Source organism: Drosophila rhopaloa, unplaced genomic scaffold (genome assembly GCF_018152115.1).
Source record: "Drosophila rhopaloa isolate 14029-0021.01 unplaced genomic scaffold, ASM1815211v1 contig_178, whole genome shotgun sequence".
Lineage (NCBI taxonomy): Eukaryota > Metazoa > Arthropoda > Insecta > Diptera > Drosophilidae > Drosophila > Drosophila rhopaloa.
This window is the reverse complement of record NW_025335059.1, coordinates 8,719,679-8,737,500: the sequence shown is the minus strand read 5'-3', so window position 1 is coordinate 8,737,500 and position 17,822 is coordinate 8,719,679. Positions and strand designations below refer to the sequence as shown.

General features: G+C 34.6%; 1 protein-coding gene across 1 annotated transcript in view; it reads right to left on the bottom strand.

Annotated features, from left to right (window-relative positions):
• The window catches only part of LOC108052807, a 20,181-nt gene extending 11,480 nt beyond the window's left edge, over positions 1-8,701 (bottom strand). The window contains exon 1 of the mRNA XM_044459154.1: positions 8,291-8,701. The gene's annotated coding sequence lies outside the window, so the exon portion shown is untranslated. The remainder of the gene's footprint in view (positions 1-8,290) is intronic.
• Between the last annotated feature and the right edge of the window lie 9,121 nt (positions 8,702-17,822).

Below are 17,822 nucleotides of genomic sequence, written 5' to 3'. Positions count from 1 at the left end.
GTAAAAACAACACAAAGGAATCTGTTTATGCCAATGACTTTTCACACGCCTCCAGAACGGAAGGGAAATTTGATTTTCTCTTCTTTTTTGGGAATCGCTGGGGCATTGTTGTGGCAGACTGTTGTGACCGGCGGCTACATCACAAAGACAGGGTCCAGCCGCATACTGTCAACTTATCCGACAAGAAATTAGAGTTCAAGGAACTCGTTTTTTTTGTTTTTTTACAGGAACGTGTGTGCTTGTCTGCAAAGGCGTTGCCATTTCGAAACTTATTTGTCATGCGTAACTCTAAACGCTGCGGGCACTACAATGCCCCTCATTGTTCACATGAGAAGCCGCATTCCCTCAAACATCAGGGCAGATATGAGTACACAGAAAAAAAAAACAAAAAATGGTCTTCAATCCTATTTAAATTTTTAGAATTACAGAACTCTTTAAAGCTTAAAAGTTATAAACAAGCTTTCGAGTTATAACATCTCAAAGTTTCGAGAAAATGTAATCGTATTTTTGCACAGAAGGAATGCCAACTAATATTTTTCCTGTGTGCTTCAGCCGACGTGTCCTTTGTGGATGCTTTGGAAGCGTTTTAAATTGCACTAGGGTCTCGTTTTCTAAATGTTTACTTCCATCATCTTTCAGTCGCAGCGTTAGCCAAAAGAGTACTTCAAATATTAATAACATAAAATGATTCGGCTTTTTCTTATATGGACATTTCCCAAAACAGCTTAGCTTACAAACGTGAGCCCAGGTAATAATATTCATTGTCCTCCAGGGCGGATACTTAATATTTTGCCCTATATTAAATTTCCGTGCCCTTTATAATTACAGTTACGCCCGTGGCCTTCTTTTAGTCTAATCTCGTTGGAGAATTCCATTCATTTTTGACCTTATCTTACAACTTTACACGCGCCACACATTTTGAAAGACGCCGCGAGCAAACAGAAATCCCATCTATATACACAAATAAAACTTTCCGCAGCATGTGTACCTTATGACTGTTTCGTACATTTATTGTTTACGTGAACTATGTTTGCATAAGATTTTCGTATTTATTAGCTAATACCCTTCTCTATTTTGTATGGGGGAAAGAATACTACATTTCGGGCTAGCTACAAAAACTAAACATCACTTGGTTTAGCACCTAAATAACTTCAATCTAAACACAATAAATAATATTTTTTAAATTGAACTTATATTACTTGCGATACATTTTTAATTTGTTTTAACCCTATTTATATATTTTTACATTCATACCATAAATACTTAATAGAGTATTCCGTTCAAAACTTAAATATTATTTCCAGTCCAAAAGTGATCATGTTGCCCCTTGGGCAAGTCATCAAAGTGCTAATTTCTTTTCTTATCTCAGCACATGCGCCGGAAAGTCAGACGACAACAGTGACAACAGCAACTAAACAAACTGAAAATCAGCCAAAAAGGAATCAAAATGCGTCATTGTTGTATTTAGATACGGTTAGAGGTAAGAAAAAATTGTTTCAAAAGTGGGCTTGTCACCTTTTCAAGACAAATGGGAGTGCAAAAATAAAGTGTCAGCATTTTTTCGCAAGTTTTCCGAACTTAGTAAGACCGGTCTAGACTAGAATCAACAAAAAGGTGATGAAATTTCGGTAACCCAATTAAAGCCGCCGAAAATGGCGATAAAAATTGGCGATGGCCAACAAAGAAAGCAAATAAAAGACGGCAACAATAAATGAGGTACACGTGTGGCAAATTATGACTTCTCAATAACAGGAATTTAATAAAAAGCAAGAATGACAGACATAAAACAACGACCCGGAACCACAGAAGTATTTTGATAGACAGAGACTTAAGAACAGACATTTTCTGTCTTCCATTTAAAACAGTGAGGACTACTTAATAATTAATCTCCAACTAATCTCATCTTTCATACCATCTGAAAAGTGTTTATTTTTTTTCACAATCTTAAACATGAGAGGAATTTTTTACCGTTTTCGCAAAAAAATAAGAACAAAATATTAAAATGATATAAGCAACAATTTTGGAATTGTTTTTAATTCATTTAAATACATAAAATGTTATGTAAAAAAAATTGTATTTACTTTTAACTTTCAAATTTCTGGCACAATAAAAAAAAAGTTAATTAATTGTCGGCTGTTAGAATTTTATTAGCTAAGTGTTCAAAATTTAAAAAAATTAAATTGAGGTTATATAGTTAGTGATAAAGTCAACCAAACTAGATAAAAACAAGAGAGAACGCTATAGTCGGGTGCCCCGACTATCAGATACCCGTTACTCAGGTATAGGGAGTGCGAGGGAGATGGAGATAGAAACTTTGATCACGCAAAACTTTTTAACGAATGGTCCGATTTGAAAAATTTCTTCTACATTTCGATAGGTATTGATAAACACAATAAAACTGCATTTTTACTTTTCCAAAATATTTAAATTTTTAAAATCGTATATAAGCGATTGTGGGCGTTTAAGGGGGCGTGGCACCTTTTTGAAACAAACTTGCGCTGCGTAGGAACTCCTAGAATCTGCATGCAAAATGCCAATCTTCTAGCTTTTATAGTTTCCGAGATCTCAGCGTTCATACGGACGGACAGACAGACAGACGGACAGACGGACAGACGGACAGACGGACAGACGGACATGGCTATATCGACTCGGCTAGTGACCCTGATCAAGAATATATATACTTTATAGGGTCGGAAACGCTTCCTTCTAGCTGTTACATACTTTTGCACGAATACAATATACCCTTTTACTCTACGAGTAACGGGTATAAAAAAAGAGCCACTAAAAATAATTACCTCCAGTGATCGCATTTTAAAATTTGTTTATTCGAAAATAGTCATTAAGTGTATTGTTTTCTGTTCCGCTTTTCAGCTAAGCGTAAATTAATCAACAATCTTATTAGCTAAACGTCTGAATGCCTAAAGCATTAATAAAATTTTGATTGCTAAGCCCACAAGGCAAAACCAGATCTTCGATAGACATAAAACATGAATGTGATTGATACAGGTCGTGCGTCAAAAGCCAGGGATAGTGTTTCAAATTTCAGTTGTCTGTCCGGAATATCTCCGATTTTATTGTTCACCTTCTATTGGGTTTGATTGTGATGGCTAATTGGATCGTGGGTAGAAGAGATAGACCCCGTTCATTGTTGTCTTAAGTTTTGCATTTATTTAATTTTTCCCGAACATAAATTTCGGCTTTCAAGAGAATTTGAGTGTTTGACATTTTGTCGACCATAATTCTGTTTAGCTCGTTTCATTGGCACGTCATAAAAATGTTAAGCGCAACAATTACCATTAATTAATGACATTTGCGAGCACGTGTGTCTCGATTTGTCAGGCAACAGAGCGTATATATTTATCAACTTAGTTTAGAGATTATTAATATATGTATGTCCTTAAAGCATCTTTACAGTTTAATCTAAAATTATAACTTATTTACTCCTTTTTTAGTATAACAAGGCCTCAAAATCGTATATTGGGCAAACTCAATTATAAGTAGCCACAATTTACTATTGTTATTTCAAATCGTGTTTTTTTTATAATTGAAGCAATTAAATAAAACCAATTCTGTATCAGACTGTTATAATAAAGAATAAATCATTATCGGTATTTGACCTCGGAGTAAATAAATAAATTATTCTGGATCGTCAACCCGATATAAAAATTGTTGGTTATCAAATATCCAAAAATCTGTTGACAATTTATCAAAAGTCGTGAGGTAATTTTAAGATATAATCTAACTGGTTAACCAGAAACATGACTTTTTGATTAAAAACAATTTAAACACACTTTAACAACAAATTAACCAACATATGTTTTTATAAATGAGTTTTATTTCATGGGTAGGTCAAGGTCCCATATGATTCTACGAATTAAAAATACTGATAGCAGTTATTTGAGTCATTAGCACGAATATTTTTTATAGAAAACTTTCTTTGTTACTCATTCCAGGAATCGTTATCCACACAAGGAAAAATTAATCATTAAAAAAAAATATAGACAATTAAAAATAATGCGCTCGTGGCTTTATAAGTAGGATTTACGGTTTCTTGGCCAGTGAGTCAGTTGGAAATCAACTTTTTTCGAAGACAACCGAGCAGTCTGACCCTAAGTTGGCATTACAAAAGAGTGGCCAAAACAGTTCACCGACAGTTGAAGACCGAGGGGCATCCCCAAAAACTCAAATACGGGAAATTGCCAACAGAAACCAGAAGCGGCGCGTGTTGGCCAACCCCCCAGAACCTTTTGCCTCGCCTTTGTTTAATTTATGTCTGCATAGTCTGTGTCTTTGCGCTTTGAACAGCAGTGAAATATAATTCGCTAATGTGGTCATAAAACGAGCAAAAAATATATATAGCGAAACGGGAGAAGGAAAGACAATAGATGGAAACAACCATTGAGCGCGTATTTGCTTGTCTTAGCCGCACGTGTGGCTTGTTAATGGCAGGGAAATAAAGATAGATATAAATATATACATATTTAACTGGAGTGGGAAGAGTCGGTTTAATTTTCCTGAAACGAGTATTTCCTCACACAAATAATGGCGCGTGCACTCATTAACGCTTACATTTATATTTATTAAGGCGTCGTGTGTCTCTCGTTATTGGGTCAGCAATTAGCTCTATGGCCCGGTAACGAACCAAGTGTTTGCCCACTTGCCGGCCAGCGAGTTGTTCAAGTGCAAACAGCTGTGGGATGGCAGTTCAAGAGGACACTTCGATGGATAGCTACCACACCGAAAAAATTTATAAAGTGCCGTAATTAAAAGTAGTAATTTGAAATATATAAACGAACTTCTAAACTATTTTGTTTGCATAAATTCACAAGCAAATACTAATTTGTTTAATTGAATTTCCAAACTGATTTTTATTAAATTTCCCAAAATTTGAAAATTGATTCGATGTGAAAACTGTTGTGAAAACTATGTCTGACTCGTTAAACCTAGCTTTGTGTTAAATTTAAATTTCTGTCATGTTTATGACAGAAATACTAGATTTATGTCACTTATCTACCGGTAATCATGGAAAATTCCATAGCTAACCAAATAAATATGTAAACATTGCGTATACGCCATGGGGACAATTATATTATTTTTAAATAAATTTCAAGAGACTTTATTGAACGAACTTGCCTGTTTCACATTACATATGTAACACACAGCATCCCAACAAATCGTTTTGTTCTATTAATAAACATTAAGTTCCTACCGGAAATGGTTAATTTATTCCATGGGATTTGAATAAATCTCTTTGGATCCCACAGTGTGATCCCCTTAATAAGTCATTAGACGAATTAATTATACCGTAGAAAATTAGGCAATTTTTTATTGTTAGAGCTTCGTCTCGTGTTTCAAATTTGGCATTCATTGGGCTCACAGAAGCCGTTAACATTTTTAGATGTTACATTTAATATTGAAAGGGGGGGCATCGACGCACACAAGCGCAAATCGCCGCACACGTGCGACCAAACACAGACAGATGCCAAACGACATGACCAAAAGCCAAGCAAAAAAGAGAATTATTTTTGTAGTTGCCTGCATAAATTAAAGCCAAAAAAAACACAAAAACAAAGCAGACTTTGTCATTCAAGCGCAGTCGGTAGTGCCGGGTAGTCCACTGGCGATAATTTTATAGACACGAGCACAACGACTAGACAAGGGCGAAAAACCAACTGAAAACAATAAACTTGTGATCCACACAGTTAAAAAAAATTTAAGAATTTTATATAGAAATATAGCCAAAGCTATTATAAAAATATCATTGGAATAAATCCATTGGCAAACAAAAATTTAAAATATAAAATAGTAATTTTTAACAGATAACGTAAAATTATACACAATAAATTATAAAAAAATACAGCAATAAGTTTTTTTAATTCTAAGATTAAATGAATATATTGTATATATCAAAATATATTATGAATAAATTGGCATCAAGAATTGGTATTTTTGGTTAAGGTTTACAAGTCACATTTGTTGTTGGACAATTTATATATTCCTTTTTACTTTCTAAAATATATTAAATAATCTGTATGATAGTTTCACATTTTCATTATTTGTAATGGCCCTAACCATGTTTTTTCATATCTATACAAAGAGTCCACTGGGAAAATCAAATGTAGCCTCAATTCAAGCTTATCTTTGAAACATATTCTCGCAGTGCATTTAGGCTTGTCTGCGGGAGAGAGATAATAGCCGCTCTCCCGTTAATCTAAAACACAAGCCACAAGAGAGCCCCACAAAAACAATGGACATACACAGCACACAAACATACGGAGGAAAGCTCACATGCCGTTAATGAACTTTTATGCTATCGCACTATCTCTGTCCCTCTCACATGCCCAGTGGCCTAGAGAAAACGGTCGAGTGGTTGCGTGTGTGCGAATCTTGCTCTTGCTCTTCTTATTTTTTGCTGCTATTATTTATTATTTTTTGTGTATGTTTTTTTTGTTGTATTGAATTAACGACGCACGTGTTGCGCCGTTCGAGCTGCGCGCGCTCTCTTTTCTCCGCATTTGGGGCCAAAGCTGACGATCCGCATATCAGCTTCGTATTTTTTGTCGTCTTTAGCCCCTACCCGTGTTCTTGTTTGCTTATATTTATTTATCGGATGGGGCTCATATTTGTATTCGTATTTGTTGTACTGCTTCGTCTGTTGTTGTAATGCGGAACGCGCGTTCGAGCAAAAATGATAAATCTACGATTATGGGCGTCATGGGGTGTCATGAATGGAGCGGTCTCCGAACACGCGCAAGAGTTACCTATCATAGATATTGATATGGACTCGGTACCTGCCTAATGTTCACGTTGCTTTATGGCAACTTCCTGTTACCAAAAGGGCCGAAATGTTATATCAATTAACCAAAGACTAAACTGTTTAATTTGAAAAGGAAATTAAATGTGAAATTAATATTTTTAAAGCAAGGCAGCCCTTAATTTTAAAAGTAATTAAGAGTGTAGAAATGAAGTATGTAATGGTCTCAATTTAAGTGGAATTATGTGACATTAACAAACATGAGTATTTCAAACCAATTATATTGATCAATATTTAATAATATAAAAATGTAGTTATAGAAAAAATAAACTGCCAACCGTAAAATGTTTAGTCAAAGTCAATTTTATCTGGGTATACAAATTTTTTAAACAATTTTTTTTTCAGTTTAAAATTTTATTTTTCTTGATTAAGTAAAACAAAATTATTATAATTTTAAATATATCTCGGTTATTGCTGTAAACTTGTGAATATAAAGCGTGTGTTACTAAGAGGATCATTATTAACCAAATGCTTTAAATTGACTTAAGAACAATTGAAGGTGCTAAAATCCTTTCAATTGTTTTAGTTGTTTTTTTCAAAAAATTCTTTTCGAAAGACAGCTTCTTATTTCTGCCAATGCCCTGCCAAGTCTTAAATCCCAGTTAAACAAATACCTTGGTTTTACAACAAGTAAATATATAAAAAAAACAAACAGATGTCAATTGTGGGAGTCACAGCTTGATTTACTCTAGCTGAGCCATCACTTCTTTTTAGCACGCCGTAAAAAGCAGCTGCAAAATCTGGCCCAGAAAAAAAAAATTCCCCAACTTCTATTTACTTTTTTTTCGAAAAGGCAAAGGTCTTTGTTTTGTTTTTGCTGATTTAAAGAACATTTCACACGCGTAGACTTTTTTATGTCAAAAGAGAAAAAGAAACACTACCACATTAAGGGAAGGAAGTACTAAAATATCTGAATTCTTGGAAGTCGGTAGCGAAGATCTAAATAAACTCTAAATAACTCTTTAAAGTCATGCTAAGGTTTTATTTTTCTATGTCTTAAACATTGTGGTTTGCATATGGTTGGTTTCAGTGTGTCCCATCCTTGACTATTTACTTCTCTAATTTGTTTACTTTTAAAAGTTTGAGCTTAGAGGGTAATATTTAGTGAGCTTAAGAAATCAATATTGCGCATACGCCACGTGACCTCGCTGTAATGCAATTGCAACCACTGCAAGAGTCGCCAAAAGGGCAAAGGCCATGGCATGAGTCATATGATAAGGCCCACGAATCCTGACCTAAATTCGTCCTTCAGAAGGTGAGAGGCAGACATGAAAAAAATGGGTTTTCTCATGGGGGAAAAAAAAACACAGACAGCCTCTCTAGTTGGAAGGAGAGCTTTCAGCATCGGAAGTCGGCTGTCAAGTGCAATTTTCTTTTTTTATTATTGTTATTTCGCGCCGCACGTGTGGCACACAAATGCTAATGCTAATGCCGAGAGATTTATGGGCAACCTTTTCTCAAACCCCGCCGACTTACCGGGTCTTTGCAGAAATTATGTTGATGTCGTGTTTCTTCCGCTCTAGATTCCCTTAATTTAATGCACCCTCATTGGGAATAATGAACATTATCTTTCTTTTTTTTTTATTATTTGTTTTCACACGCTTTTAATCTATTCTAGGTTGGGAACGTGTGTGTTTGCAAATTCGCAGACGCCAATGGCAACACGCGCGCCAAACAAAACTTTCGCTTTCGTTGCGCGTGTAGTCGTCACACACACACAGCTACACACTCCGCCACTCACACACACACACACAGTGACACACACGCGCTGGGAAACAACAAGCACGGATATACGAAATACGCGAATGTGAATCCGACTGCGATATACGTAAACTAAACGCTCGTGCGCGGTGCGAAATCCAAAGCTCTCGAGTTGCGAACGCCTCAACCGCCCAGAGCAGAATGAACGCGGTCCGTTGAACGAGCGACGTTTTAATGGCAGCTCAGCCGGCAGTCGCTTCACATGTACACCCCACAAAAGTGGCGAAATGTGGTCAGGGAATATTAATAAATTATTTTAAAATATTCAAAAGCAGTTCCTGACTGTGGAGAGCATTGCACAATATTACAAATATTTTTGTAATACAAATATTAAAAGGACGCTATCTTCGAAGTTTAATAAATATGTAATAAATAACGGCATATTTATTGTCTTCCATAAATCTATCCGTTTTCTAAAACATTTTTACATTAATATTCATCAAAAATAATGATTAATTTTGAGCAAAAAAATGATAATCAAACATAATTATTATTATTGATAAAAAAAAAACTTAAAACGAATGATTATTACAAATAATAGTATTATTGCTCCTTCTCTGTGCTTATTTATAACGAAATACATAATAATTAATAGTTTGAAACCGGGTAAAAATTATTGTTAATTATGTTCTAAAAAAGTATGCTACAAAAAGATGTTTTGGAAAACAAGCCCAGAAACAATTTCTGAATACGCTATGGGAATTAGTCGCTCAATTTAAGGACTAGTAACCAGTAATGGATTGGACATCTATATCCTATTTCTTCCAAGGAATAACGGTTAGAAATAGCTAAAAAATCATTACATTTTTGCACATTGAGTCTTATTTTTAACAAAAAGCTAGAGTACATCTTAAATATTTTTACTGTTAGTCATTAACTAAAAAATTGACTTTTGTACGCAAATTAATCTTTAAATCACTATCGCTGGTCGTATCTACAAAAACACAATCAATAAAAAATGGGCTCAGCCAAAGTATTTATTTGCACATACTTGAGCATTCATCAAAAATAAAACTATTTATAGAAAGAGTCAAAAAACTGTTGACACACATTCATTTAACAGTCGCCAACGCATCTCAATCAATTGAAAAATGTTGCCGCAACAATGTTGAGGCACACTGCCAGAAAATGGGGAATCCCAGGGGTGGGTTTTGTGTTTGGGCCGGGTTTGTTTTGGTTGTGCCTTTCTGGTTGCCTAAATCCGAGCCCTCGGGCCTTTCCCCACCACCCAACACTTTCTCCACCCCGAATGGAAGGCAATTTTGTCGCACGTGTCGGAAATTTTGTTACGGCCGATTGCTTTTGCTTCCCCATTTTCCCCTCTTCCCGTGCGTTTCAATGAGTTGTATTTGCGCTGACGGGTGTCTATATATAAAGACAGTCAAAATTCTTAAACTATAAACGATTGGATAATAACGAAATTTGGACTTTAAAATATTTAGATTAAACATAACTCAAACCCTTTTACTTTTACTATTGCCGAATTCATAGGCAGTGTTAGTGTCGCAGTAAAAATAAAATATTATTTGGGTGCCAAGAATATACATACAAACTACATAAAAATATTACAATAAGTTCAAATTGTTTTGAAATTATTCAATTTGTTGCGAGACCAAAACATACATGATTTTATTATAGTAAAGCAAATATCTTTGTTTTTTATTGTTCATAAAATATTTAGAATTGGTTTTAGGGAGTTGGTCCCTAAACTGAAAGGCTCAAAAATTTTTATGATTTTGTACTCCTTTTTCTTACGAAGAAGTCTACTGTATAATTAGGTATTTATTTTTCCTCTCGGGGTCCTACTGTTCCTGAAGATATATTTTCGCCCGACCTTTCTCGACGCTGTCGTAATGAAAAGGCAATTCAATGGCCTTTGGCTTTTGCCTCTGCTTGCGACACTAACGGTAAACGGGGAGCGTTGGCTGATTTCCTGTTTGGCTTTAATCGTCTGCTGCCGACAAAGATGGCAGCAAAATGTGAGCAGCGAACAATAAAACAGAAATTAGCATAACACATGAGACGTCGGCCGTTAAAACCACCCTTTCGGAACCTCATCCCCTTTTTCTACCATGTTCTTTATGTGTGATTTTAATGGGCTCGTGGGTGTCTGGGCCATAGCCGCTTTTCTATTTCAATTGCCGACACGTGTACATAGCTTAAGACAAAAGAAACAAGACCATAAAGGCAGCACGCACATGTCTGGCCATTTGCATTTTCCCCGCCCACAAATGTCACCACCCCACGACCATCTATTCGTTGGCAAAGTGTCATTTAATTGCCATAAAGCAGAGGGGCGTGGTCACTCTTTTGCGTCAATGCAAGAGCTCCATAAACACACTCGTAATATCGGACTTTCCTCCCTATCGAGTCACCCATAAAATGAAAGTGCGTAATCAAATCTAATTCCAAATTTAGACCAAAACATGCTTCGGTCGGACGGCTTTTTGACTGATTAGTTAGGGACGAAAATAAACTGAACTCGAATAATCTAAGTATTTAAAACCGGGTCGTGCTATCGCCAATCTAAAGATTATGCAGTTTTATTTCAGTAATTTTTGGTATTTTCTTATCGCCTTCGCCTAAACTCAAAGAAATATTTTGTAAATAAAAAATTCATTTAAAGTTCAATAGGTAAACGTTTTAGCAATTTATGAGGTGTCTGAACCAAACTTTAGATTACATATTTTTTTTTAGGATATGTTTTTGAAAAGCTATTAATAATTAAAAAATGGAAATACATTATTATTTTGGTTGTCCAATAAATAATGAACAAGTTCACAATTATTTTTGTAAGTAAATCATATTATGTAGAACGTATTATCACATACAAATACCTCTTTATTTGCACTTACTTTAATTCAATATCTAAATACAACAATTATATAAATAAAAATGAAAAGTAAACCATAATTTCGTGGCAGTGTTAGTGAAACCGCAGATCGTGTTTTCCAAAAATAATACTTTTTGTTTTGATTTCGTCTCGGCATTTCTTAGGAACACAATTACTCGGCATGAAATCGGTTATCAATTGATACGACGCTTGGGAGATGTTTTATTTTTAGCAATATCAGAGAATCGAATTCACGAATGCCTTGGCCGTCTGTGTGTGCAAGCGTATCCGCTGCGGATGTGTGGGTAACAATAACAATAACAGTAACATGCGCCGACCGCTCGGTACTCAGAGCATTTTTTTTAAACTTTTTGCGAGGTTTTTTTTCCGGCATGTGTCAGATTTTTTTATACTCTCTAACAAAGTATTTTCATTTTACTAAAACTTTCAAAAAATCGGTTTATTATAATTATTTAACTATTTATATTAATTTAAGTGAAGATAAATATTACATTAACTTATTTGTTGATAGATTAGAATTATTAAACAAATGCAATTAAATAGATATTTATAATTAAAAAGTATTGGTATCCATGAAATCATCGTACTATATTAATTACGTTTATATTTGGAAAAAGAAAGAACAGTTTTATAATATAACATATTGAAAATAGTAAACAAGCTTTATACAAACAAAAAATTACTGCATTTAATAGTTAACAAGCAAAAAAATTATATTTTTTACCACCTATTTTAACATTTAGGGTATACAAAAAATAGTTTTCCGAAGCTATCTTGCCTTTAAGTTGTTTCCCTCTTTTGTGACTTTTATAATTATTCTTTCTACTCCGTAGTTGACTATTGTTGTTTCACCACACACGTCCAATGTCAAGGCCTCTTCGATATAACCGCGAAACTTGCCAAAAATAAGGCGGTGAGTTTATTTACATATAAATATTTAGCTTATATATAGGCATTGCTCTAAATGCAGGGTGGGAAACGGGAGGAAATAAAAGCCAGCCACGCGCCGCGTTGAAGGGAGCAAAATGCTGATAAACACAATGCGTGTGGGCTAAGTCGATGGCCCCCAGCGGATCTACATATATATAATACTAGCTGATACCAAAAATTTGATAGCGTTTTGCCAGAGTAAAACAAAGTATGCACCTGCTCCAAAACACCTGGCATCAAAATAGGTTTTTTTTAATATTTTCATTCATATTTTAGGTAAGTACAACTGGAAGACTGGCTAATTATAACCCATTAATATATACAATTAAAATGCTATGTTTAGCCGGAAGCCTTTAAATTAAAGGAACGGATTTTTTTTGGCTAAACATCTTTTATATTATTATGATATACTAATCGGCTAAAATTATTTATAAATGATTAGTACTCAATAAAATATATTAGTAACAAACAGAATATTGTCGATTAAGCTTAAAATCAAATTTCACCACTGATGGTTGTTTTTAAAACACGCGGGCTCAAGCAGTGTCCAAGCAGTTTAGTTTATTCACCTTTTTAATGTACAATGTTAGTACTCATATTTCCGTCAAGAGCTTTTGGTCGAAAAGCTCTAGAAAATGAACACTGCTTTTCTGAATTGAAAGCAGTTGCAGGCGGGAAGTTTCAAATTTTATCAAAATGTATAGATTCTTAAAATACACAATTTTATAACAAAAAAATGCATTTTTGAGTTTGTTTTACTTTATAGTAGTTTTTCTTCTTCTTCATTAAATATTGTGCTTCTATAACTTAATCTTGTGTTATTAAATTGTAAGCTAGCAATCAGGTTGCTGCAATAAAAATACATTATAAACAAAAGGAAGGTTAATTGTTGTTTAATGTTAGGTCGCAAAATTACACGACTAAGGTGCATAGGGAATATAATTTGTGTTATTTCTGTCACCTTGTTAAATTCTAATTATCAGATCAATATAACCACATGATTGCCGTTTGCCGCCGGCCCGTATAAAAGTCAATTGCTAAATTAAAACGTTTCAATAAGTAATGCTAACAACATGAAATCTGAGACCAGCCGAAGTCATTAAACTGCCTCTTCGCCTTGGAAAAAAGCGAGTATCCAACCGCGGCTGAACACCCAACAAACATCAATTTTGCCGCCAGCGAAGATCGAAGGAGGGCGGGATCTGAAATGGAAGGGGATCTCAACGAAGGAGATCCCAGACAACAACAATGTGAAAAACTAATCAAAGCAGAACTCATTAAGCATAGTAAAAAATTATGCTATTGTAATAAAATGGTTAAGGCGAAGCCCAAATCGCGCTGGCAATCGAATTAAACGGCCGATGGCCAAAAGGCAAACAAATTGCCGGGAAATCCCGGCCCTGCGCATCGGGTTGCAAGTTAGTTTTCATCGATAGCGAATTTATTATGCAAAGCAGAAGCGGTGAAAGATCAAAGCGCAGCGATAGCAGATAACACGCTTTGCAGGCCGCTCGCCAGCCTTTCAGTACACTTAAAAAAATTAAAGACCCTTGTGCTTAAAAAAGTCAAGCCATGTAATTTAAAAATGATTATTTTTACGTCGCACGAAATTTAAAATAAACATTATTATATAGAATGCCGAGAAATGGTGAATTGCACATTTTGTTATGAAAAAATAGTTTCTCGCATATATTATATTTATATTAAAAAAATCAATCTCTTTAAAATATAAAAAAGCATTAAAAAAACGCTAGCACTAGTTTAGTTTTATAAACTTTACTATCTTCTATATTAAATATATAAATAAATAAATAAAATAAAAAAGCAATGATATATAAATTGAAGATCCCTAATTGTATTATAAATCTCCTTTGAATTTTAAGGGTTTAAAAAAGAAGAAATTCTGGTTTAAAAAAGAAGTAATTCTTGTTTTTTAATTTTGATTTTCCTTAAGATAGGGTCAATTTTCTGAGTGCACCAGCCACTGCTCGAGGATGCAGATGAGCCCCGCGATCGGAGTCCGACTAGGCAGGCGGCCCTTTTTGCCGCACAAATAGATTAGTTTCACATGGCCGTGGAGCTGGGGTTTCAGGGCGCCATAATGCACACAGAGGGCCGCCAGGCGCTGGCCGCCGCAGAAGTTATGAAAAATTAATAATAATGTCGAATCGATTGATTTCAGAGTGGGCCGTGGCCGGCACCACCAGAACCACCAACCAGGGCAAGAGGCTAGCACCACCTAGACGGCTGGTCGTCGTCACCACCATCGTCGTCGTCATCGTTGGTCGGGCTTTGAGGACTGAGGATTGAGGACTGAGGACTGAGGATTTGAGGACTGAGGATTTGAGGATTGTCTTGGCCAAGTCCCAAGATCCAGGCGACCCCGGGGCGTCTGCTCGGGTATCTCTTTTCGCTCTCTTTGGGTGTGTGTGGAACTGTAACTAAATAAAAGGAATGAGATGGCAGAAGGTCGAATAGAGTTATCCATACCCTGTAATTTCGATTTATTGATTTGGTTAAATATTTTTATTAGAAATAAATAAATGAATAATAAATTTATTATTTTAACTCACAGAAATAACTTACAACAAACTTTTAAAGGAACTACATTTTTATGTGCTTACCTATTGATATTTAATAATTGTAAAAAAGGAGCCCTGTAAAAAGAATATGATAAATAATCAAAAACAAATTAAATATAAAAATAAGACAAGCTATAGCCGTAGAATAAAAAACTAAAAATTAACAAAAACTTAAAAGCTTTTTGGGCTTTAAATTTTTAAAATATTTTATTAATCTTTATGTTCGAAATATAAATATGCAAAATAAACAAGATATTTATTTAAAAATACCTTTAAATGTAAACCAACTTTGTTTCAAGAAGCCTATAATCACCCCCAGAAAGCTAAAACATACCCTAACCTATCCGCATTGCCATAAAAAGTGAAATATTTTCTGTAAGCTCACTTAGCGCCTCGAGCGAAAGTCGTACATTTTCATCACCCGGCCGGGAACAGGATCAGTCTCCTAGGCAAAGCCACAAAAAGGCAGTCGGAGCCGCAGTTCATAAGCCAAGTTATAACCAAGTTCTGGCCAAGTTGTCGTCGCCGTCGTCTGGCTGAAAACGTTTTATGGTCTGCGGCCGGTCAAGTGATGCATTTTTCATGACCAGTTTGTACGATTTCCTTTCCGCAAACGCATCGAGCATTTTCATGTAATTCAATTCTGGATTTTTCCCGCTTCGCGCTCCTTTTTATTTTCTTGTGGGCGCATTGGTCCGATGTGTTTACAATTCTATTGGCGCTGGGCTGGGATATTGGTTTCAAATCGGCTGTGGGGGATATCGAGGACCCAAGACACCGCTGCGTTAACATGAGTTGAGCCTAATGAAATACGACATTTGACTCGTGCTGGAGTCTCGCTTACGTTTTATAGGCGTGGGATTGCTCTGGGCCAAAATAATAAGGAAAAACAAGGGAAGGCTATAATGGAATTCAAGCAAAGTGGAGCAACCGTCGTACACAATGAGAAATTATTTTATAAAATGTCTCATGCATTTTTCAGTCTTAAGTGTGTTTTTAACTTATTCAAATGCAGGCCATATAAACATATTTATTTTTTTAAAACAATTCAGAATCGTGCGTAAATACAAGAAATGTTGTATTTCATTAATAGCTTCCTCTAAGCCAAAGGATATCATTTTTAAGCCCCAAATAAAAAAAGTAATAATCTGTTTATGTGAATACGTTATTTTTAAAAACTTGGAGTTAAACAAAACGATACAAAAACGATTATCAGCATGTTTGCGCAAATACAAACATTGCCTTTTATATAACTTAAATAAAATCAAAGCTGATTTAATTTTTCAGGAGTGTTCCAAAAAAGGGTTTATTTTGATTTACTTCCGCCATGTCCAGCAATTATATGTTCAGATCTAGTGCTGATCGGTTTAATCAAAGACCTTTAGTTCAGCGCGTGCCTGACTGACTGACTGCATGACTTCCGCCAAGACGAGTGTCTGACCCAAAACATTTCCATGCGGGATAGAACATTCTGTTCCCTTTTTCCCTAGTTAATATTCAAGCCGTCTTCCGATAGTCCCGACGTGTTTGAGTCACCCGAAAGTGCAACTGAATGACTCGTTCCTGAGCCACGCGACCGTTGAAAGTTCAAAGAGCAAACCGATGTTTTTAACTATGAGTTGATATATGCTTAAACCAATGGTCCAATGAGTCATGACTGCTTGTTATTAGGGCTCTTAATAAATCTTTTCTTTTTTATAGGGATATGCTTTTTTCCCTCCATTAGATTTCCATAACCATTTTACAGAATAATTGAAACTATTTCCCAATTAAAGCTATGATGAACTTTATTGTTATTATATATTTAGTTATATATTTTGGTTTAATAACACATTTGGTATATAAGATATATATACCAAATAATTTACTTTGTCAACATTCAAAAATATTTAAAATATTAATTTATTTGTTTTTTTAAATACCACGTTATATTGTTGTATTTACTTCAAGCTTCTAAAATCACGACGTTTGATTCACTTTTACATTTAAAATAACAATGCAATTAAATATTACCAAAATTTTTTAATTAACATATTTTAAGATTTTATGGCAATGTGTTTTATCATAGAAACTAATTGTGCTTATTAAATTTATGTAATTCCAGAATTGATAAATAAGTTTATTTTTTCGTTTTAATAAAGTGTGTTGTTTATATGATTTTCCCACAGAAAAATAATTTCCATTAAAAGTAATGAACAAAGTTAATCAATAAAATATACAAAAATGCCAATATAATGTTCCCAATTCGACAGCGTTGGCAATTAATATATTAATTTGTATTCAATTGTTTGCCTGTTGCTGTCCTACACCTCTTCAAATTGATTGGACTGAAACTTTTTGGCTAATCGAATATTCATTGCATATAACGCACGACTTGTTTACTTTACTTTGGTTCGTTAAATGGTAATTTCCCTCCATGTTCCATAGCTGAAATTCTAAGCCACCAAGTAAGAAAAGCAAAAAAGAAAGACACGAGTCCTGTCCTCAAGTCATTGACAGCAATTTGATGTTCAGTATGTCTCCAACTGACTGCGAAAGTCGTGATTTGTACGACTATTTAGGCCACACCAAAACGTTTTAATAAAATAAAACATAAATTAAGAAATGAAATAGCTTCAAAATCATTTGTATTTAAATAATTCAGTAGATTGAAAGTAAATAAAACACAAATTTCTTATCTTGATTTACTTAAAGGGCGCATAAAGTTTTCTTTTCTGTTTTCTAGAATGAAAGTAAACAAAACACAAATTTCATATCTTGATTTACTAAAGGGCGCATAAAGTTTTCTTTTATAATTAATTAATTAATAATTACTTAAAACCTTTTACTCATTTTAATTTGTTATCAAACATCGATTTGTTTCAAATATTACTATATAAAC